Source organism: Hypomesus transpacificus, chromosome 13 (genome assembly GCF_021917145.1).
Source record: "Hypomesus transpacificus isolate Combined female chromosome 13, fHypTra1, whole genome shotgun sequence".
NCBI classification, from domain to species: domain Eukaryota; kingdom Metazoa; phylum Chordata; class Actinopteri; order Osmeriformes; family Osmeridae; genus Hypomesus; species Hypomesus transpacificus.
Genome location: NC_061072.1, coordinates 4,084,471 through 4,094,969, shown reverse-complemented (window position 1 = coordinate 4,094,969; position 10,499 = coordinate 4,084,471).

Sequence of the window (10,499 nt, the reverse complement as noted above, 5' to 3'; positions counted from 1 at the left end):
GGAAACTTCGATAAATCGGTTCCAGAAAAGCTGATATGAATTTGTTAACTCAACTCGGAGTACGTCAACTCAGAGTTAAGCGCGGTTATGAGAACTATTAAAAGCCAACATCAATGGAGCTCCGATACTAAGATCCACCATGGCACCCGGCGACAAAAAAACAACCTACTTCACCACACTTCCGATACATTACATTACATTTATTCATTTAGCAGACGCTTTTATCCAAAGCGACTTCCAAGAGAGAGCTTACAAAAGAGCATAGGTCACTGATCATAACAACGGGATAGTCCCAAACATTGCAAGTAGCCAAAACATGAAGCATACATTGTGAAAAGCTAAACAAGTGCCAAAGGGAAGACCCATAAGAGCATGCAGTTATAAAAGTTACAAATTAAACATGAACCACAAAAGTGCAGGACTGTACCTGTAGAAGAACAATCAACAGTAAAAATATTTCACAGCGAGTACAAGACTTAACTTAATTATATTTAACCTAAAAGAGCAACAAGTCACTCAATAAGAGTCATTGTGATCCTGGAGGAAACTAACTAACAAGTCCAGCCAAGCATTCTTAAGTGCCGTTGTACTCCCGGAACAAGTGCGTCTTGAGCCTTTTCATGGAGGTGGGGAGCTGGTTCCACCATACACTTTTTTTCCGATACACTTTTTTTTGTGTTTATGGTCAATCTGAGCACATATTCCGGAAAAAGGCAACACGGTTGTAGCAGCGTATAGTATCCTACAATTGGAGTGGGAGGCAATTGCTGCCGAGTTACATTTGAAGGCGATAGCATACATTTGAAGGCACTTAACCCTAGTAGCGGACTGGCCATAGGTAGCATACATAAAGCTCCAAAAACAAATGTTCGCTCTAATCAGCCCCAAAAAATCACTGTGGAACTCCCTACTAGCATCCCATCAAACCCAGAATCTACATGTATTAGCAGGGCACTGTGGTTGCGTATACGGCAGCTGGTTCTGGTGGGCCAGTCTGGATCAAAGTCCAGGGCCTATTTTACTCCCAGTCCGTCCGTCCATTGTTGTTGGCCAAACATGAAGTGGTTTTGCTCTAGTTGTCCAACTCTCAATCTTCTACAATGTAAATTTGTAGAATATTTTCACATCTTGCGGAGGAACCCGTATCGCTGCTTGCAGCTATATTTTTTTCATTATATCCGTGACTGTGTTAGTAGTCATGGCACAGTCGTTTACTGGTGTGTGTGAAGGCACTGGCCCTGTGTATGCACACATGGACTGAACACGGTTGTTTCCTGGTTTGGGTTTGTCTGAAACAGGTTTAAGTGTACAACAAAGCAAATGCCACCACAGGACCTTTCTTGTAAAAAGTCCTTGGCAGTAAGCACAGTGCATGAAGTCCTTTCCCTTTGATTCTTTACCTGGTCATTTATATGGAACTAGCTCCCCCTTTCCTGACTCCATTACACCAGCATTGTGAGCGTAGTTTCCTTTGTTGCGGATATAATCGAGCTGTTTCTTTCTCTCTTTGCAACCCTTTGGAAGGCTTAGGGCTTCAGACACATCCATTGTATTTTAGTGTGCACTTTCTAGATGCCTTGCCATCTTAGCATAAGGCTTAGAGCAATACAAACAATATTGTATTCTGTTGTACACCCTGCTTGCACCTTTTTTGGGGCAAGCATTGACAACTTTGCTGTAATTTATGTTTTGACTTAAACAGGGTTCTTCTTGTGCTCCAGTGGCCTCAGATGTAAGGCTGGCATTGTCTGACGTTGTGGAGTCACAGACAGGGTCAGTCAAACCCATTAAGCAAAAGACACTCAGTGGGTCATCACGGCAGTGCTGTTTTTTTACTTGTTTTCAAGCTACAGTCATTGTCTTTACTGTCACAGGAGCTATCTGGAATGTACTGATCTGTACTGTCTGCTGAAGAATATAGTTCAGCAGAATCTTCTAGACTTGTGTCTTTCATCTAAAACAGGAAAATGAAATTAGGATTATGTGAGTTGAGACTTTATTTGATCAGTAAATCAACAAAACTAAATTGAAAATATCCTGATAATTGATGAAGTTATGCTAATAAAAAAGGTTTGTAAAAAGAACCCACAAAGGGGCAGATGTAGGGAAACAAGTTCTTCTAATAGAACACTATTCAAATGACACCTTTTATAAATAGCCGAGTCATCACAATCAGTTTAATACTTGCTGATATCACAAACTACAAACCCTGTTTGGGGTAACCCATAGTGCCCCCCATTCAATTGATTGTCTAATACCTAGCAATTCATTCACTTAGTTTCTTACCTCACGTCTAGAAGACAGGAACATCTGAGCCACAACTGGTTTCATTGTGTGTCTGATCACTATTGATGAGCTGAAAGCAGGACAACAGACATTCTTATAGATGTCACAGGGGTTACCATGTATAAGGTTCTGTCATTCAGACATGTAGCCTGAATAACTTTGCGGGAATCAAAACGCATAAACCGCAGTCTTTGCGGTATCTCGAATCTGTCTTAGACTCGAGCTGCCTTAGCAACCCAGACTAGCCGCAATTTATCTGCGGTCTCTTGATTTCTAAGGAAAGTCAAGAAAGCAGGGAGTAGTTATGACTGTTGTAGGTCTACAGAACAGTTTAACCTACAGAATTGAGCCTGTTAAATACATCCAATTAAATCTAACTGCATCCAGTTGTATTCAAATTTTGCATATACCAGGTCAGCTAGATATAAATCAACTGTACTTACCACCACATTTTTCCATTCCATTTGAAATCAAACACAAACACCTTTTCAGACTCCTAGTACTGCTTTGTACGTTTATCATCTTCCAGCTGTGTCATCAATTTGCCTCTGTATTCAACCACAAAATGTCCTTTGGGTATGAATTCTTGCAAAAAATCCTCTGCCTTGGTAGAAAGATGATGTTTTGAAATTATTATTTATTTTGTGGAGGAATAGTAATCAAAGGTATGTGTCTACTACAGTTTTCAACTGATGAAAGCATATGGCTGCTGACTGAAGTTTGTCAACTTGTTGTGGCTACTAAATGTTTAAATATAAATATATAATATATAGTAATCAATTAACATTGCACCATGCTTTTCTGTTTTGGTATTTACAGTGGAAACTATCTGTGCCGGCTGCAAGTGAGCAAGAAGTGTAGGCCTATATGATGTACTGTGTACAAAAATGTGTAGTCAGAAAGTTTGTCATCCTGCTTACCTTAAACAATGTCAACAACATGCCTCTGCAAATAGGATGTGTCTTCTTTTAGGGACACATGATGTGCTGCATCTTTCGATGGATTCAGCTTTCGTCGTGCTTTTGAGGCCTTAATTGTTTAGATGCGTCCTTGGACTCTAATGAATGTAAAACTAGTACTGAACAACCAGGTTTAAGGTGACATTGGCTTTTGAACAATTACATATTTACAACTACCAACAAATGATTAGCTTGATTCCCAAACAAGACAAAACAACTAGAGCTAATTAACTGATTAATAAGATCTCGCTAGCTGGCTAACGCCGTTAACTTGCCCTCTTTAGCCCTTCACTAACCCTCTTTAGCCCTTCACTAACCCTCTTTAGACCCGTCTTTTGATCCTGCTTTTTCACAAGCCATTTTTTTCTTCATGCTTTGAATCAAATTGTGATTTTTTAAAATGTTTTACATCTTTCCAAGATCTTCTGTGGAGGGTAGGCTCCTTCTTGAGGCATGCCATGCACTCCGTCTTCCCTGGTACTCTTTGCAAGGTCATGTATTTCCCCATGTGCTGAAAAACTGCATCATTTTCTTCTGGTCTCCAGGGCATCTTTTGAGCTTTCACAGCTCCTACAGAAGGGACAACAAAAATGAACACAAAGTTAAATATAGCTGCAAGCAGCAATGACGTGACCAAGCCGGTAAAAAAGGTAAAATGAACAAAAAAACATTTTAGACATCCCCAGAACAGGGTCCTGCGTAAATGCAGCATTGAATCCATCAAAGATTTGCTGAGATACGACCCAATTTGCCGCAGATTTTGATTGGCTATACCAATCAAACCGTTTTCAAAATCTAAAATAATTGTTATGGTTTGTGTGAGGATTGCCATGACTATATACAGCTACACTACAGGTAGCTAGCGACTGCGTTGTACCTTGGGATGAGTATTGATAAGATTTTAACAATTCCGATTCCTTATCAATTCCTGTTTATCGATTCTTATTGGGCAAGGGGGGGGGGGGGGAACACAAACAGGTTTATTTACATTAATTAAATACATAATTTTCTATAATGCTACACACCATATACAGTATGTATACATTCACAAAAACTCATCAGTCCAGGGGTAAAGTTCAAGGAGGCCCAACCCCCACTAATACAAGAGTTAAAACACAAAGGGCAACGAGGCAAGCTACTGCTGTGTTGATGATTGTAGCAGGTGGCTATATCATTGCCAATAGCCCTTTCAGAAAAAGGTCTTAAAATCAATGTTAAAAAGACATTTCACTCGAGTAAGGAAAACAGTGGTGATGGAATACCTGCAACTAGGTATTTGTAGTAACGGCAGCATGGTAGGTTAAAGGGGTCATAGAATGCAAAACCGAGTTTACCTTGTCATGGTTGAATAACGATAGTTCGGTGGGTAAAATGGACATAGTGTGGAAAGTCATAAATGCAGTTTCCAGGCTGTACAGGGAATGCTGACACTTTTCATATTCTTCCCAAGGAACCAAACACTCGACGGGCATGGCTGATGTTTGTCTATGAAGATCCCTGAACAGTTCGACCCTCAATTACACATTTGCTCAAACCATTTCACCGAGGACAGTTTTGAAAACCTGGGACAATGTAAAGCAGGATTTGCTATGAATCTGTTGCTGAAAAAAGGTGCTTTTCCGACCTTATGTTCATCACAACTGCAAGCTGTAGTATGATTTTGTCGTTAACAGTTATTAGCAATGCTAACGTATCCTGTTCTAGCATCTGTATAATGTGTAATGATTTAGTTTATTGGCTATGGGGCTAACGTTATTTCATGTTCCTGACTGTTTCTTTTGAATAAATAACCCATGTTGTCATGTAAATCTACAATTCACGATGCATGTTTGTCCAGGGGGGTATTCCAAGTAGCGGGTTTAGTGAAAACTTTGAGTTGTTCAACCCTGAAAAGAGGCATATTCCGAGTTCCACGTTCCAGAAAGAGAGATAACAAAACCTTTTGGTAAGTTGCCATGGTAACTTACGCTGTGAAACTAACCTGCTCGCTAGCAGGTTTTCTATGAAAAACTCTGCGTTTTCCTTGCAATCCCCACCCACTTTCGGATCGTGAAACAGTTTACAGAGATGGGGTGTCCTTTCCTGGGTCGGCCGATCAATTACGAGCAAAATATAATTTGCATAGCCTTACGCCAGGAGAGGATTTTAAGACTGTGATTGGATGTACTTTCATTCCCCGATGAATACCTACGCGAACGTTACAGTTTTTCATCACATTCAATAATTTATCTCACCAACATTCTCCATCCATACATTGCTAATGTTACACACCGTGGACGTGCTCTCAGAACTGACCAAATGCTTAGCGTTGCTCTCCGTTTCTTTGCCAACGGGAGTTTCTTCTACAACATTGGCACAGCAACAGTCTGCCGAGCCATAAGAAAAGTGGCCCTGGCACTGAAAGGCCTACTACAGACCTACGTTTTCTTTCCTGGGCACAAACCGCTAAGGACAATCAAAGAGGAATTTCACATGATTTCAGGTGACTGATGAAGCACTAGAGCTGCAACAAATAGTCAACAAAATCGACTACGTCGATTGTGAAAAATTGTCAACGTGGATTTTTATTGTTGACGCGTCATATTATATATATATATATATATTATAAAAAGATTCAGAGCTGCCAGTAATTTTCATTCAGCATTGCACTGCCCTACCGGAAGTGCAGGGGGCAGTATCGCTTACACTGTCGCACCAAGGCATAGACGTTCATACACCAAGGCAAAGAAGACAAACTTTTTTGAATCGAAAAAATAGTCAAAAGATTAGTTGATTACCAAAATAATCGTTAGTTGCAGCCCTATGAAGCACACATTCAGTTTAAGTCAATTAAGACATTTGAAATCATGTGAATGACAATGCTGCAATCTCAGACTGGGATGAGGAAATCCTTTCAATTTTGCAGGATTTCCCAATTTGATAGGCTGCATTGATGGCACCCACATCCCCATCATAGCTCCATCCATCAATGAAGAAGACTATGTGAATAGGAAGTCATTCCACAGCATTAATGTGCAGGTAGATTTACTGTCTTACAATAATAAAGACTACAGCACAACTTTAAAATATTGCAGCTAATATCTCTTCTCTGCACTGGCAAGATTATATGTGATGCAGCACATTTGATTTCAAATGTGGAGGCCAAATGGCCTGGCTCAGTACATGACTCAAGGATATATCACGAGTCTACCCTGAGCAACAGAGTTGCAAATGGTAACTTAAGCTTTGAACAAATAACATTCCTTTGTCTCCCTCTTCTACCACACTCACAATGTACCCACTATATACTTACAGGAGAGTTTCATGGCCACCTGCTTGGTGACAGAGGGTACCCATGCCAGCCCACTCTGATGACCCCTTACCATGACCCTGAGCCGGGCCCTCAGCAGTGGTACAATGTGGCCCACTGCAGGACTAGAGCCCGGGTGGACATGACCATAGGCATTCTCGAAGCCCGGTTCCAGTTCCTACGTAGACTGATAAAACTGTTAAACTGTTTAACCCGCTACCTGGAATACTCCCCAGGTAGCGGGTTTAGTGAAAACTCTGAGTTGGGTTAACCCTGAAAAGAAGTATACTTCGGGTTTTTCGTTCCAGAAAGAGAGGTAACGAAACCTTTTGGTAAGTTTCCATGGTAACTTACTCCGTGAAACTAACCTACTCGCTAGCAGGTTTTCCATGCCAAACTCTGCATTTCTACCTATCCCCTCCCACTTTCTGAGCCTGATAGTGTTGGCAGACATAATTGAACATCATACTTATCTTGTCAGATGATCTGCAATGCAAGTTGCCTGATCTCCAACATTGAGGCAAAATGGCCCGGATTCCCAATTTTTTTTGCATCATCTCTTTCACAGAGGTTTGCATAAGGCAAGAGAATGCTGTTACTACCTAGGGCTTAGATAATGTACTTAACCTTAACAATTGTGCATATTAAAACACTTTCATTCTGTAGGAGTTTAATGGACTTCTGCTTGGGGACAGAGATGATGCCTGTATGCCATACCTGCTGACACCCTATCCAGAACCAGCAACAGACCCAGAGAGAGCCTTTACCCATGCCCATGCGAAAACCAGGGCACGGATTGAGATGGTCTTTGGCCAACTTAAATCTAGGTTCAGTGGCTTAAAGTCTCACGGTTGCTCCAGACAGGGCCTGTGACATAGCAGTTGCCTGTGCAGTCTTGCACAACATAGCCACCTTACGCCGTGAGAGACTTCCCAGAGTGTTGCTGGAGGAGCAATGGGAAGACTTGGACCTGACACAAGGCAGGATAGTGGACCCAAATGCGGACAGGAAGCAGAGTAGTTTGCAGTAGAAGAGTTTTATTAACAGCGCAATCTCGTAGTCCAGGGCATGCAAAGGTCGGCAACAAAGTATCAATGCAGAGGTACACTGGGGGCAAGCAGGCTCGGTGGGCGGTCGGAGGTCGTATCGGGGCCAAACGGCAGAGGTACACTGGGGGCAGGCAGGTCCGTGGTCAGGAGACAAAACAGGTAGCGATCAAAACCGAGAAAACACTATGAAGAAACAAACTGGAGTGCTGGAAACACAAGACGATCTGGCAACAGACAGAACAGAGGTTAACTAGAGAGGGTACAATTTCCAGGGAAATTGTAGGGTGTGCTTGCTTGCGCCGGTTGCAGGTGGGTCCGTTTTCCCATCTAGTGATATTTTCAAGTATTTAGCCTACTCATATCACATAATTCATTAAGAACACCCTTTGAAACAAGCTACTGTAGCGTTGTCACTGACAGTATTTCAGATGGAATTGCGATTCAAATAGTAGCCTACCGTCTGCTAACTGAAAATAAGCCCCCTAAAACGTAAATAAGTTTGAAATTAATTTAGGGGGACATTTCTAATTCAATAGCAGTTTGCTAGAAGCAAGCTAGCTGCTGTTGCTATCATAGAGTTAATATAACTAGAGTAAGCTACTTTTGTCTTCCAAGATGGCGTTCCCATTCATTTCTATGAAAAGTGCTCAGTGGCGCAGTGAGGCAAGCGAGAGCGCGAGACTGGACACGGCCATCTTTCCACTTCCGTGTCTTCCGGTCTAACTTTAAACAGTGGCTCTTTTTTTCCCCTAGTTCCGAGACCTCGTGCACGCTTGCAACTAGCTGTACACGTCATACTTTGCGACAACCAGTCGCAAGCATAGATTTATATGGTTACAAGCTCCGTCGTTGTTCTGGCCAGGCAAAGAAGGCTTAATAGTTATTTTGCTAACCGAAATCTTCCATAATGCAGACTTACCATAGCTTACTGTCAACTTTATATTCAAACGAAATGCCACAAATTCACACTGCCTTCAATTTCACATCAGTGTCGAAATGTGACCTGTGTTTTATATGTTCAACCTAGAAAACCAAACGTCTATTAATGGATATAACGTGATCTAACAAGACGTGTTAATAATGTAATAAATATAAGCTTGAGAAGTGTCTAAAATATACTTGATTGATTTGCCTTTAAAAGGGGCATATTCATAGAACCATATGACATCATACAAGATGTTTCCATCAGATGTAAGTGGGGGTGAAACAGTCACTGAAGACCTTCATTGTCCCACAAAAGCAGTCTGGCTTGAAGACACGATCAAAAAAAGAATAATGGGTGTGTTTAACAAAAGCTTCTGAAGGCAAGACTATTATTATTTAAATATATATCATTTCCTATTATGGTTAACAGTTAAAGTATTAATCTTCGTCTTTGCTCCAGATAGACATGTTAACAATCTATGCTCGCGCTTAACATAATATATTTGCCGTCATGTCATGAACGTTTTTACGAAAAAATCAAATCTAACGGGATAACAAAATGTAGCGCCCCCTAGCTTGTCTTATACTATTTGAGTGCGCTCCCCGAATTCTTCTTTTAGTGAGAGATCTCTCTCAAATTAATTAATTAATGCCCTAGTATTCAGCTTTAAAGATTCCTTTTTACCTTTTACTTATTACTATTTTCCCAACAAGAAGATACACATTAGCAGGAATGAAATACACACTTGCAAGTTTTCCAGTAAATACACGTTTAGTGTACTTTTAGTAATAACAAACACATTGACCATACATTACATGCAAAATACGCAACTCACATTCACACACACACACTGGCACTTTCAGAATGATCCCCAACTAAAACCCGTTGCAGGCCTGATACGATGCTCAGGTGCGGTGAGACCTAAAACCAATGGTCACTTCACTCTATTGAGCAAAACAAAATAATGGTACCATTTGTAGTGTTGTGTGTCTCTGTTTCATCAGTGATACCTCACTCAAACCGCAGGACAATGAGGAACGGCAGTTGCTCGACGAGTAGCGAGCGTTGGTGTCCGCGTTCTTCCTCCAACGTGGCCAGAGGAACCGTGAGCATCCACGTAGCTCACGGCGCTATCTGGTTTTCTACGTTACCACAAACTCCCGTGCAAATTGTCCCCACGCTGGCAACAACCCACACCCGACTTGCCGTGTTCAGCCGTGTTGGCCCGAACAGCTAGCTAATTCACTGGGTTAGTGAATAAACACTCAGTGCTAGCTAGAGCACTATTCTTTGCTTCTTGTCCGTAGAATTAATGTCTGTCTTCACTATCTCGTTGATAATAAAACAACAAACAATAATATTATTCACGTTTTCTTCTCTTTCACTCACACGCGGACTACCACATCTCTTTCGCCATTCTCCTTCCCGCTTCCTCTCTCCACTCTTTTCTCACACTCTCCCCCCAATCCACAAAACAGCAGACACGACCTCATCACTACCAACTCTTCACAATAAAAGATGTACCGTTCTAAATTATTAAATGTGCCATATTGCTTCTTACACAATAACCTTTTTAACTGTTAAAGATATCTTTTGGAATATAACATTTTAAACATATTTAACATTATAAATTTTACAATTTCAAATAAAGTAAACAAATGAAAATACAATGATTATGACAATACCCCAAAATCCCACAGGGCAACAAAAATAACGGGAATAAACTATTAATAACATTCCATGTATGTGTGACAACAATTTGCTAAACTTGCAACAACAAGGCAGGCAACTCAAGCCATTTCTCCCTGTGCTCATTCCAGTGGCGGTTCTGGCACATTGTGCGCCCAGGGCGAGTTTATCACTTGCACCCCCAGTGAATGGTCGTGCGCCCCCCACGTGACATGAAAAAGGCTGCCCGGTCTGCCCGTGCCTAAAACCGCCCCTGGCTCATTCAAGTCAATGTTAATAGGCTATCGGCCAATGTGAACTTT